This window comes from Toxorhynchites rutilus, chromosome 2, assembly GCF_029784135.1.
Source record: "Toxorhynchites rutilus septentrionalis strain SRP chromosome 2, ASM2978413v1, whole genome shotgun sequence".
In the NCBI taxonomy this organism is placed as follows: Eukaryota; Metazoa; Arthropoda; class Insecta; order Diptera; family Culicidae; genus Toxorhynchites; species Toxorhynchites rutilus.
The window spans coordinates 81,800,285-81,815,530 of record NC_073745.1 but is presented as its reverse complement, the minus strand read 5'-3'; the positions used below and the strand labels follow the sequence as shown (position 1 = coordinate 81,815,530).

Here is a 15,246-nt window from a genome sequence, read left to right as displayed (position 1 = left end):
CACTGTGTGTTGCCCAGGTTCGACAACTGCGCGAGTACTTCGCAGAACGCGTCAACCAAAACGCGCTATACCGAGCTGTCTGCGCCGCTGACAGAGGATACAGCGCTCTGCACTTGTCGCAAGCGGAGTACCAACTCAACCGCAATCTGCAGACAGTGGAGGAGAAGATTGCAGCTTGGAAGCAGAAGGCCGCATCAAATTTGTGGCTAACGTGTAGTGAACTCTCTTCAATAGTAGAAGCCGACATGATAGCCATCCAGGACAGGATAATGCCGAAGAGAAACTGCAGGCGGTACGTCTGGCATCAAGACGTTGATGACATTTGCCGGATGTGCCATCAACCAAGTGAAAACATAGAGCACATTATGGGAGGCTGTCCCGCCAGTTGTCGACAACGTGGCCCGTTCGTCGACAACTGGCGCTGCAATGTGCTCTACAGGAAGACTACGTACCAAACTACGGGTACCTGCCTGCACCTGTCCTGAAAAATGACCGTTTCAAGCTGTACTGGGATCGCACTCTCGATCCACCACAACCGCCCAATATAATGGTTTACGACAAGAAGGAACGCAAAGTTACCATCATCGATGTCGCTATTCCACCGAACCAAAATCTGGAGGAGACCCACGGTCGCGAAATTTGCAAGTACCGACCATTGGCCGTGGAGCTCAAGGAACTGTGGGGGCTGAGGGAGGTCCCAAGAATTGTTCCAGTCGGTCTCTCTGGAACTGGAATTGTCCCGAAGACACTTCTGGGAGCGCTGAGGGTGAGGGTGAACATGAAGAAGGATTGGCCGGCATCCAAAAGTCGGTCATCCTTAGCACCTGCGCGATTGTCCGACAATTCCTCGGACAGAACTAAAACAGCACGAGCATGCAGATACGTGCATTCCGCAGAGCCTAGTCCCCCTTTGGCATTCAGAAGCCCGGGGGCAGGTGAAAATTCTGGCTAGGTTCACCTAGTTAAGAAGTGAGACAAGTCTGCATAAAAAATACAAAATCTAAAAAACCAAATATGAAAAAAATTGATTCAAAAATTCAAAAATAAAAACGAAACTAACGAAATAATCAAGAACAATCGTAAAATAAAATGAAAGTTGAAGAAATATAAGAAAGAAACAATATTAAACTTTAAAACAACAATTTCAAAAATCATAAATCTGAAAAAACTTCTGAAAAAGCGAAAATTTAAATAAAAGAAAAAATGGAAAAATACAGTTTGTTTTAAATTCGAAATTCGATTTTTTTTAAATTGAAAATCGCAATAAAACGATAATCGAAAATAGAAAAATGAAGAATCTAAAAAACTTTGGAGATATAAAAATTTTTAAATAAAAAATAATTAAAAATGTAAAAAACCAAAATAAAAAAAAAATTTAATGATCTAAAATCTAACAAATACAAACCTGATCAATGTTTACTTTGATTATTTGGAAGGTGCGAGGGCGTTGTGTCAAAATTTTGAATCCAATGCATAATTATAATTGAAATCCTGAATGATATATTTTCATGCTCTCGCCCAGTGTGATATTTGTGCCAGAGCGAAGCTTACATTGCAAATGTTCCTTTGTGTCAATGCGAATAATGCACTGAGCGTCGCGATTGATCTGAACGGTGATGGTATGAACATCTGAACTATGCCTCACCATGCCTCGTTTTCAACGGCACTATTTGAGGAGCACAGATTGTTCGTGCCTATCAGCATAGTTTGATTAAAATGATTAATATACGTGTAGACATATTTCTAGTCGATTTATGCAAACGTTTCTGCGATTTATTATGGAATGGTCGAATTCTAAGGATTCAAAATTTTTCACTTTTCCGTTACATGTTCAATTTTTAGATCTTCCACTTACACCTACTACGCGTCCGCTGATTACATAATTGAAAGCTCTTCCTGCAAGCGGACCTGAAAACAAGGAACCGAGATATTGGGCCTGAACGCCACTTGGCGGTGAAAACGAAATGAAATGTATACAACCTTGCATAGAATTCATTTCGTTTTCACCGTGAAGTGGAGTTCGTGATCAGGCCCATCATCGCCCTTCATCCTTTATGTACTCATCCGCTCATCTCAGTGATTCGTGAACTCGAATTTTCGTGATGATATTCATGAATTGATTGGAGATTAGAATCTTCGTCCCAGGAACCGGGAGCCAAAAACATAACCTCATATGCACTACGTTGTTGACTCAATTGGAGTAACCGATGCATTTATTAGTTGACTATCGCTAGTTTGGAATAGTTGAATATTGTATTGATAGAATCACCCTATCCGTTGTATTCTGTAGAAACTAGAACCCAGAAACTAGAAGACCAATCCCTCTATAGAACCACAAATGAAGCCACTTGGCACTTTTTCTGCCACTCATACTCATACCCGGAACACATCAAAACAAGCGAACATTCTCGACGAGGCACACAATAAATCAAATCCTATGTAAACAGGAAAACGAGGTGGAATCAAACCAAACTTTATCCAATCCCAGCGGCGGAATGAAGAGGTTTGTTTACAGCCTTCATTTCGACGGTACCGTTTGTGTACTGACTGACTTCAAGTAGCTGCTGCTACCTCTAGAGGCGCTTATAGCCACGGGAATCACATCACCCATAGCAGCAGCGACCGAAGGATGTTACCGGAGACGCCCTAACGGCAGCGTAGCATGCTGCATTATGTACACCAACTTTGTGTTTGTTCGGTGTACATCATCGAGACTGGAGTGTTTTGAAATCCTGAAAGGACTAGCGCCCCTGGCAAAACTAAAACCGAATGACGCTTTCGTTTCCGTGTGGTTCATTTCCGACTGGACACGATTAAACTCCTCTATACTCATCATCAATCATCAATTTTCTAGGATTGATTTATTATCGATATTTGATATTGAAATAACAAATCCTTGTTCGATCCCCAGAATGAACCATCGTTTAATCGTGCCCACCACAAATGCAACCTGCTGTTCTTAATTTTGATAGGCAGTTGTTGCCGAGTATTGCTGCTGTTTCCCCCCGATGGGACCATTCAGTCTATTACCTAGCTTATTTGAATTGACAAAAAAACGTGCCTGGACAGCAGAAGGGGGTTGCCTTGGCATGAGCCCCCCTAGGACTGATTGTGACTAAATTTGTTTGTTCGTTACCTTACATTTTTTCAACCTCTCCCCCTCCCAACCATGAGTTCGGTTTCCTAAGGGAGCACTGCCAGAGGAATACTAAACTCGAAATTTACACACCAAAACAAATATGGCTATGAGTAGAGTAGCGAGCACTATTAAACTCGGGCGGAAGGGGGGTTGGTATGCATGAAATGGACACCAAGGATAACAAAAGTTGTGAGTCATGAGTTTTTATGAAGTTTTCCTTCTGTTTCCCTCTGTAGTGTCTGTGCACATTTTCTCCATATTGTGTGTCTCATGAGACAAGAGGGTTCGTGGGGGAGCGTGGAGGTGTGTGTGTGCAGTAATTAAAATTTTATGGATGGCTCCAGCGTGATGTGAATTATCCTTTCGTCAGCACAAACATTACCATTCATGTTGTGGTTTCGAGCGAAATCATTTAACATAGACTCAGAAGCTTCGTGGTCTTTTTATGTTTTTATGAACATTCCATCGTAAAATATGACAAATAATTTTGGTATGTTAATGGTGACTATTTTTGTGGAGAATACCAACAGGTGTACATGTATGGAATGCGGATTTGAGGAAACAGATGATGCCCCAATCGACTCTCTGGTACTTAGTCGTCGTTTTTTCGAAATACAAGATAAAACGCTGGGTTAGGGTGCCAATAAAAATGGCCATCTCGATTTTTCATGTTGATTTGCACGATAAAATACCCTATGCAAAATATGAGCTCAATCATTTTCATCATTTTCTAGTGTTGCAGACGTCAAAATTTGAGACATGTAACCCTTCAATGTTAAAGTGAAATCTAAGTGGCTTTTATAAGTACAATGGGGTAAAAATCGTGATTTTGAAGATTTTGCTTGAATTTTCACCAGAAATTGTTTATATCGATATTGTAGCGAAATCAAGAAAGATAGAAGTTGGGTGTCAAAGAATTTTTGGACGAATAGAGAGCTTCAATTTGATTGATAGAAACAATCATGTTAAATATGAATTTTAGGATAAAATTTATAAAAATTCTATGATTTTCAAGTTTTTACTTCCAAAGTGTTAGTTAAATCTACTAATTTAGATGTTCCACTATTTAATCCTGTACTGTGTTTTCTCATATTTCGAATGGAAGCAACAGAATCGTCTTCCGTAGCGTACTTTTGAATGTAGAGCCAGTTTGAGGCAACATACTCCGAAACAAAAAAAAAGTTCTATAACTCTGTCATTGTTGAAATTCGAACATATGCGTAGAAGGATTTTTTTTTCATCAGATATGATCGTCTATCACCTCCTTCCGATTTTATTTATCACAACAGATTAAGTCGTAATTCGGGATAACGGAAATCGGTTTTATGATATACACTATCGAAAAATCGATTTAAACGAAATCATAAACACTCTGTCCAACTTCTATAATACCATGTGATGATCTTGCTGCTTTGTGTCATTGTAAATAAACAATGCTTCAATTTATATTCTAGTGTGTAGGTATTGGTAACTACCATACACTGCATGATTTTCATATGTGCGTGTGCAAGCGCTGAGCGTAAACCAAAGGTTTTGTATTTCTCAAGTGTCAAGTTTCTATAAGACCAGTTACATTTTCCGTTGTTTTAATTGTTTTGATAAATTAAATCTGGCAAATGCCGAAGGGAAAAGTCCTCACGGAGAGAGAAGAAAGACAAATCGATGCATTTCACCAAGGAAATGTTGGTATCAGTGAATTCTCATCGGATTGGACGATCCCATCAAGTAGTGCTCGCATGTGCATATAAAGCAATATTTCAACTTCTCAACTGCTCGGGTGACGATTCGTCAAATTTTGGTAAAAACTCCTTACATAAAGAGGGCTTAAAAGGTTAAAACTACTCATCTTACACCATCTCACATCGAAAGACGTCTGAGTTTTACCAAAGCTCACATGAAACGACGGTGGGGCATAGTATGTTGTGACAAAGAATGTTTCCAAAAGAATACATTTTGCTATATGTTCTGAATCCTCTCTCCTACTGTTTTTGCGTGGATATCGTCACAAAAAATTCACATTCCAGCAAAACAATGCTACTATTCATAGCAGCAAGTAAACTAAGTAATGGATTAAGGACCAAAAACTTAATTTTTTGGACTGGCTGGTTCGCTCTCCAGACTTCAATTCTGTTGAAAATCTTAGGGGAAATCCTTGTACGCAGAATCTACACTGAGGGAAAACTTTACGCCACGACTGAAGAGCTCAAGGTCGCAATTTCGGAAAAATGGAAAAATATCGAGAAATCTGTTTAGCGGAATTTGGAATTTATGAATGTATCTTGTTGAAATTCTAACTGTTTGTGTTGCAATAAAATAGAATCAGGGTGGTCTTATAGAAGTTGGACAGAGTGTATGCATATCAGGCTGATGCAGTTCGTGATACGTATGAACGTTTAGATTGAATCAATGATAGAGATATGGTAATTGAGGGAAACAAATTCATGTCTCCAAGATTAGCAGGCCGGAAAGCAACTTTAAATTGTTAAAATTTAAATTATTTTTTTTAATTTCATGTTATTTGATTACCTCAATCACTGAACCTCAACCATTTCTACATAAATTTCTTTACATATCCAGGAATCTGATTGCATCTTTGTCGTATTATATGTACGAGTTTTGACTGCTCTAGGATTATATTGCAGATAGCCGTGCGAAATAGCTGCTGCTTACCATCGGATTTCGAATCCCATTGGAGCACTTTTTTAACACTCCTATTCTTGTGCGAAAAATCGTGTCTCGTTTACTCACAGACTGTGCGCGTCTTTGTAGTATTGCTATTGTGTATTTTTAGACGTAGTATTTATTCGAAGAATAAGATATAATTGAATGAAAAAACTCCACAAAATATAATATAAAACTTCTGAAAAATAGAGTGCCCATTTCCATTTGAAGGTGGTCAAAAAATCCCTCCCACTTCCCTTTTTTCCGAAAATTACTTTTTCCAAAAATTCATAACTTTCGAACTGCTGGACCGATTCCGATCATCAGCATAAAAAATGAAGCCAATTTGAGAAAGCAAGCCTTCTCTGAAAAAAAAAACAGAATTTGCGAAAAAAAAAATCGGATTTTGTTTTGTAATTATTGATTGTTTTTGTTTTTCATAGTTTACATGAATTCGGGAGTTATCCAACATATCCAAGAATCAGAGAGGCGTTACTTTTTGTTCTTGAGTTATGGTTTTACAAAGCTCACCGATGGTATGAAAAATCATTTTTCTCTTTTTTCCAAAAACGACTTTTTTCAAAAATTCATAGCTTTTAAACTACGATTCAGTTCATCAATATATCAATCTTAAGCCAATGAGTTGTTCTTCTTTGAAAAAATACCACATTTGCGTAAAAATTGGATTCTAGTCGTATATGGAACGAAAATTGAAAACATGTTAACTTTGAAACACGAAACGAAAAACACGAAAAAAGACACCTCTCTGATATTTGGATATGTTATGTGAAAAAATCTCAGCTTTCAAGAAAAAAAATATAAAAACATATGGTGCCCTTGGTCCCGAAACTATGAAAACTATGAAAAACAATTACAATCAATAATTACGAGAACAAAATTCTATTTTTTCCCCAACAAGAATAGCTCATTGGCTTTAATTTGATATGTCGATCATCTGAATCGGTTCAGTAGTTCAAAAGTTATGAATTTTTGTCGTGAAAAAAAAACAAATACAATAATTAATTACGGAAACAACATCATTTTTTTAGGAAATGTATTTTTTCAAAGTCTAGTTCATTGGCTTCGATTTGATATATTGGTCGTTAGAGTCGGCCCACTAGTTCAAAAGTTATTAATTCTTGAAAAAAAATCATTTTTGGAAAAAAAAGGGCAAAAGTTTGATTTTTTGGACCACCCTAAAATGTAAATGAGCACCCTGATGAAGGAATAAAAATTCGGGTCTAATATTTGCAATAACGAACAAAATTACCGCTTTTCACGGAAATCTGAGAATCACTATATCGGTTTGGCATGGAGTGGCTGCACAATTGTCGATCCGTGAGGTTATAAAAGTAATTCTAATCTCACGAGCATTTTCCGTTATTGATTTTTTTCCTATGCTTGTAATAAATCGTACATACCTATGACAACAGTCGTACTAGATGCACGTAAAAGTCGTATATTCATCCAAACTAATTTGAAAGCATTTGTCATGTGTGTATAACGCTTACACTCTTGCATGTATATGCCAATTAGACACATCATATACCACGCAAAATATGGGATATTTGATGCTGTGTATAGGCTAGTCATACGATTTAATGTTTGCTGGTTACGCACTCCAGCATACAATCAATTGTATAACTTGCCATATTCTCAATCGTTTAAAATGTGGGATCGAGTCACAATCGTATATAATGTCGATCAAACCATACATCGTGTATATCAAAATCGTATTAAATGCGAAAAATCTGATTTTATTTATAACGACAGATTAAGCCGCAATTGAGTATAACATATGCATTATCGCAAAATTGAACTAATCGACATCATATATGCAAATCAGGTGCTCCCGTGGCCGAGTGCTTAGCGTCACACCTGACATGCCGGATGTTCAGGTTCGATTCCCGTTCTGGTCGGAGAAATTTTCGTAAGAGAAATTTCCTCCGACTTGTACTGTGATCACGTGTATTCTAGAGCTTGCCATTCAGAATACATTCAAGGCGTGTTATTTGGCATAGAAATCTCAACTAAGTACTAATGAAAAATGACGCAAGTAATACTACGTTGAGTCGGCGAAGTTCCTTTAGGAACGTTTGTGCCGTTTAAGAAGAAGAAGTTAGAGGCGAATGAACTTCCAACTTTAAAGCCTATTAAAAACAAAGAAAGAAACAAAGAAAGAAGAAGAGTATGCGTATCAGGCAGATGCAGTTCGAGAGTCACATAAACTTATAATTTGAATCAATGTAGTACTGCGAAAAATCGTGTTACAGGCTGTGCGGTATCATTCAATAATAAATCATATTAGATCATAATTAAATCTTATTATGATTTTGACACACCAAGTTTGTTGATGTTTATTTCAAGACGGATCTATGGTACAAGATGCAGTTTGGATCTTTGAAAAAAATAAGAGTGAGTCGGGAAAGACGGACACTTGTCGCAAAAGATGGACAGCTGGGGTGGGAAAGATGGACACTAACTGAAAATTCAAGTTTATGTACTCTTTAAAACTTTAAAGCTTATGTTATGTATAAGTTTTGGAGGTCTTCAAATATGCCTTAAAAATGATCTAACAGAAAGACTAGACTAAGAATTAACCTAGAAGGGCTAGAAGGGCTTGTAATATTTCTCATTTTTTCATGTCCAAAATAGCTTCCGGCATTCGGAATGACTAATTCGGATTACGTTTTAAAAACCGCTCTGCTGATTCGTCCATGATATCTGGTTGTTAGTGGGCATCTGTTAATAAAAGAAGGAGGAGATAATCAAATTGTTTTCAGAACAAAATGTTGGACTTTTGTCGGTGGAGTGTCCGTCTTATCCGACTTGATTAGTATTTTATTTTCGTCAATATTTCTGGAGTAAAAATGAGAAAACTTCACCGAATGAGTGGGAGAGAAGTGATGGTAAAACATTCACGTAACGAAAAATACTCCAAAAATTGGTCGATAAATTTTTTTTTCAAATTTGAAGATGTGCTTAACTCCAGTTTATTCCAGACTTTTATTCATTCAATATATCCAATATTCAACGTACGATAATCTATTCTATATTATATTACTAGCTAATCCGGCAAACTTCGTCCCGCCCATTTACTTGATTAATTCTCGAGTAATGCAGAAATTTGTGTTTTATTTGTATGGCAGCCACCCCTAAGAGAGGGGGGAGGGGTATCTTAACACCATAGAAACATTTATTGCATCCTAAAACCTCCACATGCCAAATTTGGTTTCATTTGCTTGATTAATTCTCGAGTAATGCAGAAATTTGTGTTTCATTTGTATGGCAGCCCCCCCTTTGAGTGAGGGAAGGACTGTCTAACCATCATAGAAACATTTATTGCACCCTAATACTTTCACATGCCAACTTTGGTTTCGTTTGCTTGGTTAATTTCCGAGTAATGCAGAAATTTGTGTTTCATTTGTATGGCAGCCCCCCCTTAGAGAGGGGGTAGGGGTCTCAAAATATCACGAAAACCTTCCCCGGCCCCAAAAACCCCTATATACCAATTTTCATGTCGATCGGTTCAGTAGTTTCCGAGTCTATATATATATATATATATATATATATATATATATATATATATATATATATATATATATATATATATATATATATATATATATATATATATATATATATATATATGTATATATATATATATATATATATATATATATATATATATATATATATATATATATATATATATATATATATATATATATATATATATATATATATATATATATATATATATATATATATATATATATATATATATATAGATAGATTATATATATGACAATGGATTTTTGTCTGTCTGTCTGTCTGTCTCTCTGATTCTTATGGACTCGGAAACTACTGAACCGATCAACATGAAAAATGGTATATAGGGGTTTTTGGGGCCGGGGAAGGTTTTCGTGATAGTTTGAGACCCCTCCCCAGTGTCTTAGAATATCAACAAATATTCACGAGAAACGAATATTCGTTTGTTCCAGTGTAAATGACTTTTTTCAGCTTGAAACACACTGCCCTCATTATATTGATGACAATAACAAACGAATTCATTTTGTTCATATCGCTGTTGCATGAACAATTTTGCTATAATGAATGAATGATTGGGGTTCATAACTTCGCTGTTATTTATACTTTGGATATCAAAAGCAACATCCGAAACGATATTCGTTCTGGCAGTTCAAAATGAATTTTATTTGGCAAGACGGTAGCAACGGCATATGCAGAATGGATACAATGAGTGGTTTTAGCTACCGTCAAGTCATTTGCGACATCGGGAATTTCATAAGGTATTTCCGATTACGGCATCCGGCAACTGCAAAACCCAACCGCACACAGCAGCCTCAGGTTAGAAGTTAACAACAGCTGATATTCATTTGGCTGAAATGAAATTTAGTTCTGACGTTTCCGATAATCAAGATGAAAATGACACTGGGTGGAAAAAATAAACATCAAAACATATTGAAGGACAAAAGTTCATTTGCTCATATTCAATGGTTGCCTGGATTTGTCATTTTAATTTTCGTTTGGAATATATAGGTTTTCGATGCAGGTCGAAAAACTATGCATTTGATCTTAGCGAAGATGATTTTTTCCAACACTGCCCCTCCCCCTCCTCAAAGGGAGGGCTACCATACAAATTAACACTTTCGACGCCCCGTCACCCAGATATGGGTGACACTTTCCTCGCTCGAATTGAGTAGGATTTTTAAAAGGAATTTGATAGAATAGGCACCTAAATGTCACTATAGGATATGAAGAAAAATAAAAAATCATATCCATAATATTATACTGTTTATACTATACTTTTTATTAATTTATAGTACGGATGGTCTGTGCTGCAGTTTTTTGCAAAACCCCTATAATATGACTTTGGCATGTGTTATTGTCATCAATTCGTCTTCAATTGAAAACAAACATTGCTAGATCATGTAAAAGTTATCTACAAACTAAGTTTGATCTTCATTTAATAATTTAATCGCAAGTTGGGCTCTGCAAGAAACTCAAAAACGTCGCGTTGGGCGACGAACGTGTTAAACACAAATTTCTGCATTTCTGTGGGGCCGCCATACAAATGAAACACACATTTCTGCATAACTCGAGAATTAATCAAGAAAATGAACACCAAATTTGGCATGTGGGGGTTTTAGGGTGCAATAAATGTTTTTACGGTGGTTAGACTCTCTAAGGGGGAGCTGCCATACAAATGAAGGACAAGTTTCTGCATAATTCGAAAACTAATCAAGCAAATGGAGCCAAATTTGTCATGCGAATGTTTTAGGGCACACGAAACGTTTCCATGGTGAATAGACACTCCTCCCCTCTCTCTGAGGGGGTAGGGGGGCTGCCATACAAATGAAACTCAAATTTCTGCATTACTCGAGAATTAATCAAGAAAATGGAACCAAATTTTGCATGTGGAGGTTTTAGGGTGCAATAAATGCTTTTACGGTGGTTAGATACTCCTCCCTCCTCTCTAAGGGGGTGCTGCCATACAAAATTAAACGGGGTCGATTAGAAGATCAATCAATGAACAGTTCTGCGATTGGACCCATAAACTCTCTCATAGTAAGAAAATGTGAATGTTTGAAAGTATTGATAACAAAAAACAAATTTTGGGCGGGACGAAGTTTGCCGGGTCAGCAAGTTCATATATAAACATAAATATTCCCACCTTTTAACCGTTCATCGAACACCTCGTGTAGAAATCTGTCAGTTAAGCATATACTCTCCTATGAAACATAATGGCACAAAATATATCCATCGATGTAAACAAACGGTGAAAAAGGAGACACTTTTCGATGTGTGATTTGTATAGAGTTCCACTACCGTGATTTAACCATGAATAGACTGACACTTGAGCAATACCTGCAAGTTGTGCAGTTTTTACGAAAACTGCCGCATTTTAAATGTGGAAAATTCTCGAGACACATTTCCTATCGATTTCTCGTCAATCATTTTCATTTTCGACTATATTGGATGTCACATCATAGTTCCCAGCAAAATCGATCTCTCGTCCAGTTATTCCTATTCAAATTCTGGTATAATTTTTCCCATAAGAAACATCCGGCATTAAACATCCCGCAATGAGACTCCAGCGGAAAATCCATCCCCCCACCCTCAAAGAGAATCAAATAGGGATACGTCAAGTGGGAGAGGATACATTCCATCGTTTCGTAGTGGTGTGAAACTTCCGCTCCCCGCCCTTCCTTCCTTCCATCCACCCTTCAGCATTCCTGGTGGAGTGCTATCCTTGAACAAACATTTGCTCGATTGGCGTGAATCGATTCAAACAGCAGTAGCAGCAGCAGCACCGCCGGAAGCGGTGAACGCGGTGTTCGATGCAGTCAGACGTCGTTGCACGTAGCTACGAGAGTACAATGTGGCACCGGTTGTTTGTTCATAATATTTTGTTTCCAAAGAGCAGTGAATGTCACGTTTTATTGAATCAGTGATCGGAATGTGTTGAGAAGGGCCCCCTTCATCGAGTGATTCACATTCCGCCAAACACACTTAGGAGAACGGAAGGACAGTACGAGTGTACTGAACTAGGAGCCACACGTATGTTACAAATCTCTTAAAAACACTTTGCATCATTTGGTGGTATACTTATGTCGTTAGGCATGTGTACCTCCATACTGCATAATGACAGTATCTTGTCGCGCCTGTGGGATTTTCTAATCATCCTCATCACGATTTTACTCGGGCGCACTTCGTCCGTCGTGCAACGCCTGGAAGAACGAATATGGCTCGAGAAGTAGCATCTACACAATCGCAGGGATCACAGGTTTGTGCTGAAAAGGACACTCTGCACTATTCGGTGTGCGAAAAGTACTTCTTGTTGTGTGTAAAGAAAGCTATGGAGGACTATTTACGGTGCCAACTGGAAGGGTTGTGCAGTTTTGAAAGCGTGAAAGTGAAGTATGCTGTCAAGTTTTTCTGCAGCCGTTTCATCTAGAACTGTTTCATGTTTGAATTTTAAATTTTGGTGGTTTCGTTTTAAATTTTGAATGGTTTGCTCATTCATTTGTTTCAGTATTCTTACTGTTTTTTTTAATTACCTGTTGTTACATGTGTTCTAATTAAATGTTTTTCAAATTTTCAAATAACTGATCCAGAATATAATTACAGTATATTCCATACAAAATACTAAAATTTTGTTTACTCGTTTTTGGGTAGAGAAAGCGACCAGTTTGCCTCTTGAGAAAAAAAAACAGAGATTGAAGAATGCCATCTGGCTACCGATTATTGTGTAAAACATTCTCTTATTGTGTCGAGGCGATCCGGCGTAGTGGTAACATCCATGCCTCTCACGCTAAAGGTCACGAGTTCAATTCTCACTCCCGACATTCTTCCAAAAATGGAAGTAAAAGTGACGAACCAGCCAAATGAGTTGAAAGTCACTATAATACAGATAAAAAATAAAAAAAAACTCTCCTTTTTTTTATTAAATCGTTTATTTTTACAGGCTCAGTTACATAAGTTTAAAGGAGCCAAACTTCTGTCTGTATTGTAACAAGTATATATAAACATTTTTCATTAATTCTAATGTTAATGAAGTAGCGAACCGATTACTCGCGGTTTGCTCGAGTTTAAAAGGGTGACATTTTTTTCAGGAAAAGGAAGGGATATAAGGATATGTTGTCAATGTTCACACTCACATTCATCATACTCGATTCTTAAGCCTATATTATATCTAATATGTATTTACATTTCACCTCATTCTATTTTTAGTAAGAAGGGATTTGATTTCTCGCGAAGGAAAAGGAGAATATAAGGATATAAGGACAATCACACACGAAGATCGATAGCTTTTAGGAAGACATATATTTGAGACATATAATCAAGGTCTAACCGAGCCAACACATCTCTCACCGGCACATTGGGCTGCCTTCCTCTAGCCCGAAGAGAGTTTTCTAAATTCGATCTGGCAACAAAATACTCCTCGCACGACCAAACAACGTGTTTGATGTCGTGGTAACCTTGGCCACAAGCACAGATATTGCCATCGGCAAGATTAAAACGAAAGAGTAGCGCGTCTAACGAACAGTGATTGGACATGAGTCGAGAGAAGGTGCGAATAAAGTCCCGACTCAAGTCCAGACTTTTGAACCATGGATTGAGGCTAACCTTAGGGATAATCGAGTGAAACCACCGGCCCAATTCATCTTCGCTCCACTTACGTTGCCAGTTAGCGATGGTATTTTTGCGGACTAAAGAATAAAATTCATTGAAGGCGATTTGACGCTGATAAATATCGCCTTCAATTGCACCTACCTTTGCTAATGAGTCTACCCTCTCATTACCCGGAATTGAGCAATGTGAAGGGACCCAGACAAAGGTAATGATATAACAGCGTCTGGTTAAAGCACTCAAAATTTCTCGTATTCTCTCAAGGAAGTACGGCGAGTGCTTTTCCGGCCTCACTGAACGGATAGCTTCGACAGAGCTAAGACTATCCGTTACAATGTAATAGTGTTCAACAGGTCGTGAGGCGACGCTGTCCAGCGCCCAATGTATTGCTGCCAATTCAGCAATATACACTGAGCAAGGATTCTGAAGACTGTGGGAGGTGCTAGAAAATTGGTTGAACACTCCAAATCCTGTGGACTCATTCATAGAGGACCCATCAGTAAAGTACATATTATCACAATTGACACGCCCATACTTTGCATTGAAGATCGTAGGAACGATCCCCGATCGATGATAATCTGGAATTCCATGGATTTTCTCCTTCATGAACAGATCAAAATGAACAGAGGAATTGATGTAGTCAGGAAAACAAACACGGTTGGGAGTATACGAAGAAGGATCAACCTGCATAGAGATGAATTCATGATATGAGCTCATGAATCCAGAATGAAAATTTAGCTCGATAAGCTGCTCAAAATTTCCGATCACCAATGGGTTCATAACCTTACACCGTATGAGGAACCGAAGAGATAATAAATTGAAGCGATCTTTTAGTGGGAGTACGCCTGCCAAAACCTCGAGACTCATGGTATGCGTTGAGGGCATACATCCCAACGCAATACGGAGACAAAGATACTGAATTCGCTCGAGTTTAATAAGGTATGTTTTGGCAGCTGATTGAAAACAGAAACTGCCATACTCCATCACTGAGAGAATAGTTGTTCGATACAACATTATAAGATCTTCTGGATGGGCTCCCCACCAGGTGCCGGTAATTGTACGGAGAAAGTTTATTCTTTGTTGGCATTTTTTACTCAGATACCTCATATGGGCCCCCCAAGTACATTTGGAGTCGAACCAGACCCCAAGATACTTGAATGACATAGCATGAGTGATCGGTTTACCCAAAAGTTGAAGCTTTGGTTTTGCTGGTCTATGCTTCCTAGAAAAAACCACCATCTCTGTTTTCTCCGTGGAGAATTCGATTCCTAGCCCAATGGCCCAGGTTGAAA

At 37.9% G+C, this 15,246-nt stretch overlaps 1 protein-coding gene across 2 annotated transcripts in view; it reads left to right on the top strand.

Annotated features, from left to right (window-relative positions):
- The window catches only part of LOC129767231 (protein king tubby 2), a 98,680-nt gene that overhangs the window by 14,864 nt on the left and 68,570 nt on the right, over nucleotides 1–15,246 (top strand). The window contains exon 1 of one of the 2 annotated variants that reach the window (XM_055767903.1): nucleotides 12,223–12,382. The exons of the other annotated variant lie outside the window; for it this stretch is intronic. The gene's annotated coding sequence lies outside the window, so the exon portion shown is untranslated. Of the gene's footprint in view, nucleotides 1–12,222; nucleotides 12,383–15,246 lie in introns of those variants that run through there. 2 annotated transcript variants of the gene reach the window in all.